Genomic DNA, 14,643 nt, shown 5'->3' on the forward strand with positions numbered 1-14,643 from the left:
CACTACACAAACATATGCTGTACTTTTGACTACTTTTGCAAAGGATGTTTCTTTGTATGTGTTTGTGTTTTCTTTGTAAATGTACTTTCAACCGAAAATCTGACCGAACAGCAAATGTGTGTATCTTACAAAGTCTGACTATTCCAATGAGCCAACTAACAAGCTAGCAAGCAAGCAAGCACCAGCAAAATACTGTTAACAACTACAACCAAAAGAAAGAGAAAAAAATCCAGACATTACAAAACGACACAAGAAAAACAATGATGAATGTGCTCCAGGCACTGTGGCAGGATGTTGACAGACACACTCAATTAAATACATTTAAAACGACAATTCCATCACATTTCTGCTTTTGGCAATGCAATGTATAAAACCTTCCCTGAGACTTGCCAGGCACAAATCAGTGTTTAGTAGCAAAGGTATCATATCTACTTCATGATGTCCCCCCTGGTAACCTTACAAAGCAGGTCTAGGTATTTCTTATTTTCCCATCGTTATGTGAAAAAAGCAATAGATTGTATCACACATTTTATTTTTTAACCCCTGACCTCTGATAGAGAAAGTGTGACAATAAGATTTACCAAAGGAAGAATTCTTTACTGACAAAGAAAATGTATGACTCGCTCATGCAAACTAATTTGACTCAAATTCTTGGAAAGGCAGCCTGTTCTCAGCCTTCCAGTGTGAGTGCGAGGAATATTACCAATTCTAAAAATGTTGACTTTACCATCCCAGTTGACTGGTTGCTCTTTAGTCATTGTATCCCAGCACTGAATTTATAATGATTGCTGAAGAAACAATTACACCTGATGCTGTAGATTAGCAATCTGAAACTAGGCTGTAAACTTGAAATCATTTTCAAATGCAGACACAAATATCTCTCCATGTGTTATTTTTAAAACAACTGTGACAAATGTATATCATTTGACACATGATGAAAGTGCATCTTGTGAATCTATCCCCAGCAGTCCAGGGTGCGTGTTTTCAGATAGTCTTTAAACAAACAAAGCTCTTGGTTTGATTCCTACCCACATATTTCTTGCACAGAAAACACAAAGGCTGCTGAAGTCTGCTGACATTTATCTGTGTGTTAAATACACTAATGCTTTTCGTTAGAATATCTAATCTTTTGGGGCCTGAATACTTTAACTTTGCTGTGAATAAATGTTGCGTGTATTTTGAGCTTTGGACAAAATGTAACCTCAGCTTGCTAAAGATTTATTTTTTGCATTTCATCCCAAAAGTTAGGGAGCTAACAAGCTAAAGGCTACAGGTTCAACATTAGAGTTTGATATCTTTACATGGTAATGTTCAACAGAAAACATGCTGCCTGTCATACTGAAAAGCTCAATGTACATGCTTACCATGTTAATAGACAAGAGACATGCATTTTATTGTGCATTATAAGGACAAAGGCAATGAATGAACTTTGGACCATTAACTGTAGGCAAGTTGACAATGACATCAGTTCAAAGTGCAGCAGGGTCAAAAAGCTGAAAGTAAATTAGACAAATGATAAGTTAACCTGAGGCTGGTTTCACACTATGTCCTTTACATTTTGGACCTTTGACCAATTAAGTCTGTGTTTCCAAAAGTATTTTGTAAATAGACTTCAGAACAGATCAATCTTAAAATGATGGCCGCATATTTAATATATTTTAAATTCAGACTGGTTGGTTGTTTAGTTGGTTTTAGGTTCTCGACCAACATACAGGATTATATGTTGTAAACTCCCTATCATTATTACATATTCATAATCTAAACATCAGTGTTTTGCTTACTCTTTAATGTAGTTACAAGTGTCTGTTCTATTGTCTTTAATTATTCGTTTTCTATGAATATCCAGAAAACAAAAGACTTAAAGTTCATACACCTGCCAGAGGTTATGTCATGCGGGCTTACTGTATGAAAGTGCAATGAAAAAGCAATGCTTTTTACTTTTACGAAAGTGACTATTTATTGGTTTCAAATGTCAGAATGGTCCAGCACATGTGTTTAAACGTGCAATAATGTTAATTCTGATGGACACTTAATAACAACTATAAAATAATGACTTTGTAACCGTCTAAAAATTCCTCTTCCGTTAAGCTAACATGGCTTTCAGGGACTCATTTGTGTTGCCAGATTGATACTATTGTAGAACTTCTTTTTCCTGGTGGTTGGTGGATAAACAGCCCTTTCTACAACAGCTCTGTCTACTATTAATGTAGCTTATCATTGCTGAACAAGAAATGTGAGATAAAATCAGGAAAATTGTTTTGTTTGGTCATTAGGGAAAACTTCAAGAGAAAACCATTAAAATGATGCACCTCCTCTTAACCCTGAGTCTCAGGCTTTGTTGAGACAAGGCAAGCCACATTGTTCAGTGACACTGACATGTTTCATTATGATGGTGGCGTGGGTGTGCCATGTCATATAGAGGTTGCATTGATTTGATACTCATCTCCATGCAAACACTGATACAGGCGTTGCTGTTTAGCTCAGTGACCTGAGTTGTGCAGAATGATTATTTTCAATTGTTGAAGTGAGCTTTCCGTCATGTAATCCTTATTTCTAATGGATTAGTATAATTGGTGTGATTAATCCTTTTCATATTTCAGTGATAAGACATTTCCAAAGTGGAAAATGTGCAGTCTAAGTCTTGTCTAGCTGCAGTGAGGCGGGTGTGGCTCCTCTCACTCTGACAGTTTCACTCATCACTCTGAACGAGTGTCATGTGTTATTCATTATTGTAGCTTCTCCACCTGAGTTCTCAACCGTTTTGTAATGATTAGACATGCTTACTGGTCGAGCATGTTCTGTAGCTTTTGGTTGTCACCTGATGTTAAAGCTTGTTGTGTCTTTATTTCCTTCCAAGGTAGTTGAAAGTTAGCCCAACAAACAAACATTAAGCTGCTCTAGTTTGAGAATTTCTAACAATTATCGGGCCGATTAGGACAGCCATTGAGACAACAGTTGCATTTTCATTGCATTGTTTTAAATGTTAGGTTGATATTGTGTACGTGTTGATGAGTTATCGGTTAATACTGATGATATTTTCGAAGTAGATCAGTGGTTTTAACAGACTGTGATGCAACTTACCTATCAAGTGTCAAAGAAAGTGTCTCTGATGTCCTGTTTGTGTCAGCTTATTCAATCCACTACGTTCACAAATATACAAATAATATTGACTAATGTTGAAATTAGCTCACACTGTGACAGTGTGCCTACATACTGAACTCTTTATTTGGAAACAGATAAACCATAACAGTTACAGTTAATTGTGTAAAAAAGATTTTTCAATATCGAAATTACGTAATAACAAACTATTTAATGGGTAAGCACCTTTGAAAAACGTTTTTTTTGTTTCCCGCTCATGTTTTCGGTGGGGAAACCTATATTTGCGTTCATGCGCAGTGGCACAAGTTGAAAATGTTTGAGTAGCTTGAAGTGAGTTTGCCACTGTAATAATTCTCTATTTGTCCCCATGTGTCAAATTAAGTAGGTACTTTAAAAATCACAAATTAGAGAAAATGAACATAAACCCGTAAATAATTCAAATTACATTTTAAAAAGGATGAATTCATCATTTAATTACATGATAGAATCCCCAAATATATCTGAAAAGGTTTGTGCATGTTATTTCAGTTTGTTCATGTAGTGTGCTCACATGTTTCCAGCTCACAATGCTTTTGTTTTGGTATCAGTTTCCATTATTGCTTTAAGCTAATTTGAAGATGTGTAGAAATCAGTGGCGAACCGTGTCTATCACAACTGGACCTTCTGTAGACTAGACACACAACCCCCGCCACCTCCCCCCTCCGCGGCATTATAATATCCGTATTTTCACTGAATTGTCGTCTTGAAAAGGGTACTCACAACAATCCCGCAACAACTTCATCTTCACCTGTTGCACTTGTCATTTCAACATTAAAAACAATAAAACGGCATGAATTGCTTCGTCGCACTCATCTAGATCCTCTGTCTCGAGACAGTTAACTTGCGGGCCTAGAGTACCCTGGAACCGAGGGAAACTCTGAAAGAATACGCCCATTGGCTACAAATCAATATATGATTGGTTGATCAAACTGTCAGTCCAAACGTATGCTCTCATTCAGTGCAACGGCCAGGGCATTCTATCAAGGATGTAGAATACCTTGGTTGAAGGATATTCTACCCAGAGACCCAGAACACGATCTGATTGGTTGCTTTCTTTTCTAACACAAAACCACTGAAATGCTTAGTGCATGGTCCGAGAAGGACAAACAAATCAACGTAACACTTTAATATTACAGATCAACAACACAGATACGATTCTCATTTATTCATTTTATATACATTTTATTTATATAATTAAATCGATTTTTGTTTTGTTTTATCTGAGTGTTCCAGGGTAATCTCTGAATACCTTGAAGGCCCTGACGGTTCGCCACTGGTAGAAATGTTTCCACAATATATAAAATTGAATGATGTCAATATAACAACACAGAAACAGGAGCTCCAACAGGCTCACTCCCATATATTAGAACCTTTTCTAAGAAACTCAGGCAATGCATCACCATCATCATCATCATGGGATTAATGTCTTAAAACTAATTTCTCTGAATATGTGACAGTCAATCTCAACATGTGCGGCCAATTAATTATCCACTAGTATTGTATTTTATTGTAAGTGTACCTTCAATTCGAGTGAAGATCCCAAGCAGTGGCGGTGCTAGGGGGTGGCTACTTGGGCTCAAGCCCCGGATGTTTTCTGAAAAGCCCCGGATGTTTCACTTAAAGGTGACATGTCATGCTTTTCCGGTTATTACCCGTCCCCTTGTGTGTTATGAAGGTTTTTATGCATGTAAATAGGGTGCAGAGTCAAAACCCTCAAAGTACACCATGTAGCGAGTAAACTCTAACACAGAAAATACCTCCCCAAAACGCGTCGTTGGAGATACGTCACTGTCCATTTGATTCTTCCGGGTACATCATGATGTCATGTCGTCCCCGGAACAAAATGGACCAATCCGTGGAGCCGTTACGTTACGTCCGCGGAGCCGTTATGTTAAGCCCCCGCTGATTGGTCCAAATTGACCAATCCACGGACTTCCTCACACACTCAGTGCAGGCAGCTCAGCTGATTTCTCCTCCCTGGCTGCAGGCTGATAACAGACAGTTGGGATCGTGGCGAAATTCTCTCTGCATACCCATTCTCACTGCAGACCCATTCTCACAGCGTTTATCAACCTTTTTCTTACTCAATATCAAGCCACACTTATTGTTTTTACTTCGGCTGTGACTTTGTGTGTGCTCAGGGTGAGTTTGGCTGTGTTTCGCTGTGTATCGCTAAACAAGGAAATCACACCTCCAAGGAGTTCAGCGCGATTCACAACGTCCCGACTGGTCCCGACCAATCGGAGCACACTGGGCTCACAGGGAGGGGGGGGGGGGGGCAAGAGCTGCAACGAGCCGTTTAGTGGAGAGAGTGAATACTGCTGAATACACATTACAGAGATGCTGTATGCGAAACCAATGTGAGTTTGGAAAATTGCACAGTATAAATCTATTCTAGTAGACCTCAACAATGGAATTATGATCAGTGGAAATGGCCATGACATGGGACCTTTAATAATAAAAAAAATGTTGTTGAAAATGTCTCGGGAGTAATGTGCAGTACCGGAGTCCACCAGAGAGGCAGCCGCTGCGGGACATTAGCCTGCGTACTGCGTAGCCTTCCCTGCCCTGAAGAAGTGATCCTTATATGCCCCTTTCACACCAGCGCTTTTTCAGCTCCGGCTCGGAGCTGGAGCCTGAAAAGCGCCGGTTTTTCCTGTTCACACCGCAGCGGCGCCGGCTCTTAGCTCCGGAATCGGGTTCACTTCAGCGGCGCCGGATTCATTTCAGAAGTGGGGGGGCCAAAAAGTGCGTGTGTATGTGACATAGCCAACCCTCACGATTTTAGCGGGAGACTCCCGTTTTCCTCCCGGGGTCATATTTATCCCGCATTTCTCCCGATTTCTGACTAAATCTGATTTGTTTCATTCTAACATAACGCACCAAATGTTACTGTTTCCACTCGGACTTCAATACAGCTACACCATTGTTTGGTTTCCATGGTAACGTGTCATTTTAGTAGCGCGAGCAAATGAAAGTCTGAGAGGGTCTTCAGGAGGAAGATAGTCAGAGAAAACAGAACAAGAATGGACAACTCAACCCTCTGCTCACTCCTTTCCTGTACATTAAACTATACAGACCAGCCCACATATGACAGCGCAGTTGCTCATTCCATCTCTTCTTTTTTCCTTCTACGCTCTTGTTTGACAAGCTGAATGTTGACTGATGTTTGACTGAAGTAAGCTCTGTGAAAAGTTCCAGTTATTAACTCGGTATTTACAAAGCTGTCATCTCCACATTTGGAGAAAGTTACAAGCCGTTTGACAGCCTCACATCTGCATATTTCACAGAAGGCTCGTTTAGTGGTTTTGTAAATAATTAACCACTCTCTGTTTTTGTACCATTCTGCATTGAAGTACCTTCTCTTTGCCCAAATAAGCTTTTATTGTCCCGTCACAATGTCCCGACAACAAACCTCCATGCAGTCGGAACCAGCCTGTTTCGGTTCAACGATGCCGGCGGCGGCGGTTTTGACAGCCTCTGCGGCCGCAGAGCTGCTGCTGGGGTTCATCTGGCTGCGCTGGTTCTATGGTTGAAGGACCAGGCTCCGGAGTTGTGGATGTCAGGGATGTGACATTCAAGTTGTTGAATTTCAGCTTAGTTTGACTGTATTTTGTTTTCTTATGCGCCGGTTCTTCTGACATGTTTGCAAGTTTATCTATCTAGGTTAACGGCTGACACACACTGAACAACGTAACACATAACGTAAACAACGTAACAAATAAACACATCTAAGCTTTGTTATTGGTTGTAATGTACATGGATACATTTGAATGGTGTGACAATGTCCTATTTGATTGGATTAAAATGTACATATTCTTCCTGTTATGTCTGCCTGCTGTATTTTACCTAATGCAAAGTGACCTGCTCCATCAAAATCAGTCATATTGATCCGAAGACACATTTTGAGTTCTATACACTGTTGGAAAGAGGAGATTCCTAGCTTTCTAATGATATCAGGATTGTTTTTGTACTATATTAAGCAAAATATGTCACATTATATAATGACTGTCACCGAGTCATCATTTTGAGAAAAAGGCCTTAAAGTTTCCTCTTCTCTGGATCGATCTGATTGATTATTAGCGGAGCAAATGATCAAAGTAGTACGGAGGGAAGATATTTTCGTTTGGATTACTGGTCTGGGGGGAGCTCGCGAGTGTGTGCGTGTATACCACGTGTGTGTGTTCGTGTATTTTTGCGTTTGTTTCCCGGGGAAAACTTTCAGGAGAAACACCGGCTGTTGTTATGCTTGCTGTGACGTCAAAGTACTCCGTTCTCCGCTTGTAATTATGCTGTTAAAAGCTTCAAAACTGTATTTATCATCTGAATTTGCCGAAACAAGTTTAATATTCTGAAAGCCAAGACTTTGTTTATTTGAAATCAGATGAAAACAAACTGTAACGGACCCTGCGGTGTTATCTATGATTACTATGCCTTACATTCATAATGTCAGCGGAGGGAGGGGAAGCGGCGCTGTAGAAGAGCAGAGTGGCGAGTGAGAGGCGAGCTGTTTTCTTCCCTTTACAAGCTTCAAAAATGCCTGTAGCTAATGAGATTGAATATAACAATCAACAATAACAAAAATATACACAGCTAGATCAGATGGCGTTCTTTTTAGATGCGACTTTAGAGTAGAGGGGAATTATTGAAACGGGATGTGTACAGGGTTCCGCGGCATCCACTGCCGCGAAAATGTGGGGCAGGGCCGTAAAGTGGGGGGGCCAATGGCCCCCTGGCCCCCCCGCTTCCGGCGCCCTTGCTTCCAGCTCCAAAAAATGGTCGGTCTAGAGGCAAGAGCTTCGGAGCTAAGAGGTGGCGTCGCTTACGTCTCTCTTACGTCGAGGCGTGCAGGAAACTAAACCCTCCTCCCCTGAACATGGGTCGACTGTCATGCCTGCCTACAAGCAGTAGTGCTTATAAACACACTTTATAAAGTCAGGCAACACTAACCAGGCTTCGTGTGATTCTGTTTATTTGTACCTTACTTTGACCATCCGTTCATTGTTATTGATCATTGTGGAGAGAGGCAGACGTGTTGTTTTGTATTATAGCAGCTATCGGATGGAATCAATACATGGGCTGCACAGGTTGTCGTGTCCGACTATCACAAGTAGAATCATAATAAAAATACGCCGGTAAAATGTGCCTGTAGAAAACGGTTTATGCCACAATAGGATAGCAATAGCAAGTAGTCAGTTTAGCTTTGGTTGCTATGCTAACATCACCCATTTTATACCAGAGAAACTTTCATAACAGCGTTGTGATACCAAACAGCGTCAATTCAGACTGACACACATTCACTTAGGCTAAGGGGAACTGGGGATATGTATCAGCTGCTTGTGTGAGTCGGACAGTGAATACTTTAGAGCGGCCGCAGCGGTGTGAGCTAACCGGGAGCTAACGGAGGAGAATAAACTCCCGTGGAAGAGCAGCCAACACTGCTGCGGTCGGTAAATGCTGCAGAAACACATTAATAAACAATGAACCACGGCACTCTGGAGCAAAGTATAAGGTTGGAGAAGTCGTTATTCAATTTAATCTGGCTTCGTGTGATTAAAAGCAACACGATCATCGACCCGACGCAGTTCCCCGTTGTTGTGAGCGCCGTAACACCGTTGGGGAGCAAATCAGCGATGTAAACGATGACGTCATGACGCAGCAGCGGCAGCACCAGTCGGGTGCTGGGCGATGTGAACAGAGCGGGAGCAGAAAAGGGAAACCGGAGCTGAACCAGAAAAGCTCTAGCTCGGAGCTAGAAAGGGAAAAGCGCTGGTGTGAAAGCCGCAATAGTGCCTGACGAGTTTTAAGCTAATAGCCTATAAAGTTATGGATATTAGAAAGTTATTTTCATCGAAGCAGGCGCCACAAGCTGCAGCAGCAGCAGCAGTATCAATGTCATCACCAGCAGTGAAGAAATGGATGATGTTTCAGGTTTGTGAATGGTGATATCTGCTCTCTGGCTGACTGAGTAAGAAGTGAAAAAGAGTGATGTAACGTTAATGTTATAGCTAGTAAACATGGAGTAACCACACTAAGTATACCCTTATATGTTATTAAAAAGTATCCTAAGATGTAACGTTAACCCTTCATACCTCAGTCTATTTTTAAGACACTAAAAATAACGTATTCCAATTTTTTGTTTTCGCGTGTGGAATTATAGCGGCTCTCGTTTCAGTACTCATAACAACGGAAACATAGCAACGGAACTGACAGGCAACCCTCTGAATCAGACTCCGATTGGCTGTGACTGCATCCACTCAGAGTGTCCGATTCAGAAACGTGACTCTTACACTCTTTACGTCACAAACTAGGAATAGATCTATAAAACTATAAGCAATGCGCCAGAATCAAGGTGAGACTATCCACATCCTTTAAAACTCTACGCACATTCGTTTCACCGAAATAAGTAAACGACTGTATTTGAGTGAGTTAAGGCATTCGTTTGCTTCATTAAAGGGTGTTAATGAATAAGTGTTCTCCAGTGCCTTTTTGTCCGCTTTAAGGTATTATTAAGGTAGGGTTCATGTTGCTCTCAAAGTGCACCAGATTGATGCTTTTAACTAGGGCGACGACCCCCCTAAAGGATGTTCGGTCCACCCCCCACTTGGAAAAAATAGCACTTTACCCCCCCCCCCCCAACAACTCCTGGGCTAAGCCCCGGATCTTCTACAATCCTAAATCCGCCACTGAAGGTAAACAAGTCAGGCATTTTGTCATATGGTTTAAGTAAGGAGCTGCAAAAGATGCTAAAGAATATTTATGTAATATTGTTACTCAGTGTGGAAGATAATAAGATAATGACATCCATTAGGTTATGATCTTGTATGAACACAAACATATCCTAGTTGATGCATTTTGCAAACATTATAAAGACTTTTTACCTACTTGCTATGAAAAAATAAAAAGCCGGATAAATGGATTTCCTGTACATGCCTTAGTCTGCAGTGGGGGGAATACATAAAAATGCAACTATAAGTTTAGTTTTAAACCCCCACTACAATAACACCATATACAAAAAATGACAAAAATCCTATCATAATTCAAATATAAGTTGCTGGTGGGAAAGAACAAGAATGCAATGGAAAATGGCTGTGTTCATGACTAATGTTATCATGAGTGTCCTTATTCATTAGAAGTCATGTGACTTTATTGATCAGTCACCTGAGTTGCTGACTGAGATGCACAAGATTATTTGCAGGTGCGTGAACTTGGAGTCTCAAGATTGGATTATGTGAGAGACACAGATGTTGTGTAACTAAGTAATACTTGTTTCTGCAGATCGTGACACTGTTGTCTGGGGGTTATCTGAGAGTCAGATCCGAGGTTACAGTAGTTTCCTGTCACCAAGAAATATCCGACTGCCTGACGCTCTCATATCTGTGTGGCATCTGCCTGTGTTTGTTTGTTCTCTTTTCGTCTTAGTCACACTCCTCTGGCTGCTCCAGACGGAACAAATCAAAGTGGCAAACATTTGATTGACATTTTATTTCCTTGAACTACAAATACAATTAATTAGCTCTGCTATGAAGATCCACTTCAAATAATTGGCTCACCTTTCATTGGTCTTGCATACTGCACAAAAGAAGATTCAACAGTAAGTGAAATGATTTATGGGGTTCATAGTCGCTTCAACAAAAACATCTTTCATCTTTGTAGGAATCATTTGATGCATTTTCAATTCCTCTCCTTGCACTATTTATATTATATTTTATTTGTATTACTTGCACTATTTTAATGTCTGTTTTATTATGTTGCACCATTGGAGGAGCCTGTGACCTAAGATTTTCATGACATATCTACACTGTAGCTATGTACAAATTACAATAAAAGCATTGAATCTTGAATCAGTTCATGAGAGTGAAATGTACAGAAATAGTTCTCAAAGTTGATATAAATGATATCAATGTTTAATTCAAACTGGTTTCACCTTTCCTGTGGTTGCCTTGTAAGGGAAACCTTTCGGCAGGTCTGACGATTAGTTGGCTCTGTTACTTTATTTATCTGCGCAGATAGCATTGAGAGTCTGTGTGTCTTAATATCTGCAGTGCATTGATCCGTGTCTCACTTACCTGTAGACTGACAAGTGCTTTTAATCTCTCCAGTGGCATTGTTCCAGGGCTCTGTGTGGCTAAAGCATACCACACACCATGTGACAGGAACATCGTTGAAATGCCTTCAAAAGATAAGATCTGAAACCTCCATATGATCCCTCTGTAACATGTTGAACGACTCTAAGCCTGACAAGTTTTTAGGACCACACATTTCTGCATCAATTAAGTTGACTGAAAATATTTATTTGACAACCGCTGTACTGTAATTCATGATATTGTATTTGTTGGATGTTTCCCAAAGACACAACCTTTTATCCTTAGGGCAAATGCTTATTGTGAAAGTGATATGACTACTCTCTCTCCTCTCAATGCCACCCTCCTGACAAGGCTTTGTGCATCAGACGATAGAGATGTTTAATGATGAACTAGAAGTCTTTCTTCTACGATCACTTGCCAGTAACCTGATATCAGAACAAAAGTAGTCTGCTCAACAACAACAAAAAAGGTTAACCTTACACATCAGTGGCAGGATTTGTAGGAAATACTTTATTACAGTGAGAAGGAGGAGACTGCGAGAAACTCAGGGATAGTTTTATGCAACCTGCCAGCAAGCAGGTAACGTTAACTCTCTTTCTAGAACTGAAAACAAAATGTTCCCTTATCCCAGGCCTAACAAACTCAGATTTTTCATAAATCTGGCTTTCTGCTCCGGGGCCCTGGACTCTACCTGTAGCCTACATATAACATTTGTGAACCTGCGATTACAATGAAAACCACACATGTCAACATAATCCAGTGTAAATATCATGAAAACACAAGGCCATAATGTTGTGATGTCATGAATGTTAAACCTACCTTTAACACAACTTAAGTATAATACACATAAAGTATTTTGTTTTGCCTAATCAAAAATAACTAAGAGTAGTATAAATCAAAGTGTATCTCATCAATGATTCATTAAATGTCACATGATGAGTTGACGAAGTTTAAATGTGTGGAAGAAGGGAAGCAGATATAATCTGGAATGTTCTGAGTGTCACCAAGAGTCATTCATTTTGATGAATCCTTAAACTGGAATCTTCTCTTCGATAAGCATCACATACACACGCTTTGCACGAGGAGAACAAATAACCAGTCGGCATGTGATGCACCAAGTGAACAAGAGTCTCTTCGCTTATTATAAAGAGGCAGAGCTCTAATAAAAATATATCTGACAAAATAATAAATAGAAAATGTTTTCTATTGCCTCTCACTCATTCAGGCTGTGGTAGACTAATTAAAATGAACTTAATGGATAGGAAGGGAGTTATCAACTATACAAAATATACAAATTATTAGGATGTCTTTGGTCCTGAAACAAGGTTCTTTCCCCCAGCTACTTTAGTTGAGAGACACAGTGCAACGGCATGCAAAGTCAACCTTTTTTGCATTTTGTAAAATAAGTATTTCAAACTATAACGATTATTTTGAGGGGAGACCAATTTAGAAATGATATTTATTTTACATGTTCTTAAAAATAAATATTGTCTCTTGTAGTTTAAAGGATGTAAATATGTCCAGAAAAGATTCCTACGTTACCTGGAAAACACTTCTCTGTCTTCGGTACAACAATAATACATTCCTAAATGAAGTATAAGATCTGTAGTGTTTAATCGGTTGTGTCTGACAGGTGTATTCCCACAGGACCAGGTAAATGGCCGACAGTCACAAATCATTTTCAAAACAGGACAAGGACAATGTAATCAGCCCTAGCTAGTGATTATTTCAAAAGCAGTTACAGGAGTTGGGTTCTAGTGCTGAATATCTTAAACCGTTACCCTGGCCAAATCACAAATTAAAGTGATGCACATCACGTGATATCGTACCTGTTCTTGGAGTGCTGCCAACTAGTGATGGGAATTCCGGCTCTTCTTGGTGAGCCGGATCATTTGGCTCGGCTCACCAAGAAGAGCCGGCTCTTTCGGCTCCCAAACGGCTCTTCAGTTTACCACATATTATACCTTTTAATTAAATCAAATGTAGCCCTGTTTTGACTAATGATTTATATGTGTACACACATATAACACTTAAATTATTCAATACATCCTTTGTACTGAAGTATTCAAAAGTAAAAATGACATGTTTAATATAAATGATTTGCTGTGGCCAAATGTTTTCATTGCATTTACAGACCCGTGTAACTCTCTGATACCACCCAATGAATGCACTGACTTGCTTGTCGAACCACGCTACACAAAACAGATAGCAACACCTATAAAAACTATTTAAAAAAAGGGGCTACTGTATCGACATTTTAAAATTATATTTAAAGAAAAGGCCCTGACAAAACAGCAGGGCTCTATTTCAGTAACTATTAGCTATAGAAAAAAAGACAGCAACAGCTGACATCAAATCTTTGCTGAGCCTAAGGATAATCATAAATAAATAACATAGTGAAAATAAATATATTGCAATGCTCAAAACAGCAGCATCCAACCGTCTCTAATCCTTGGATATTACATGTCACCTGCATGCATGCACGGAGCAGCTGTAGCGCGGAGATCATCATCATCATTATGTCTTGTATTACTTAAAGTGGACCTATCATGCTATATTTGAACAATATATTGTTGGGCCATATCTATATAAAGTATATATATGATTCTGTGAGCTGCAGCTGACCACGCCCCCCTGCAGGAGAGGGCAGCGTGCTCTGAGATCAGCTGCTGGGCTGTCAGAAGAGGGGGAGAAAAAGAGATCTCCCTCCTCCGTGTTTTATTCTTATTGAAGTAAGAAGAGAAGTAATGGGGCAGAAACCCTCCTTTTTACGCAGCGGTCCAGACATAGACATCAAACGGCGACACATATTCAGTTGGCCGTTACTTTGGCATTAGGGCAGGGATATCTAGATACTTTCCAAAGTTTGACATAATGAATTGTGCTACTTTTAAAGCAAGCAACGATGTTTTCAAATCTGTAATCAAAAAGCTCCTCAAAAACACTCTCGAAGCAGTTCCTGCCGTTGCTACGTTAGTTCAAACAGTAACAACCGACTATTTTTCTTAGCGGATACATGTCAATTTAAATACATACATCTCAATAAATCAATAAAATCATTTTCTAAATCCATAAAAGCATTTCAATTAATATTGGGAGTCATGTCGTTAATTTGTTGAGAATGTGGCCATGTAATAAGCGGGATAATGTGCACATTGCATAATGTGCCTTCATGCGGATCTAGATCCCTCCGCAAAAAAAACAAAACCCGGCTTGTTTGCGGGCGCGAGTCGGCTCCCGTCCTTCACTTAAAAGAGCCGGCTCTTTGAGCTACTGCCAACGGTGTCCTGTCTGTAGAAGGAGAGTTAGCAAGTTAAAAGAGGAGTGGTTACATGGTGAGGTGTGTCCACCTTCAGTGCTGAGTGTTGAATTGAAGCACACCCCCTCCCAAGTGTGTGCATATATATACCTGCACAGA

The sequence above is a fragment of the Gymnodraco acuticeps genome, unplaced genomic scaffold (assembly GCF_902827175.1).
Source record: "Gymnodraco acuticeps unplaced genomic scaffold, fGymAcu1.1, whole genome shotgun sequence".
NCBI lineage: Eukaryota > Metazoa > Chordata > Actinopteri > Perciformes > Bathydraconidae > Gymnodraco > Gymnodraco acuticeps.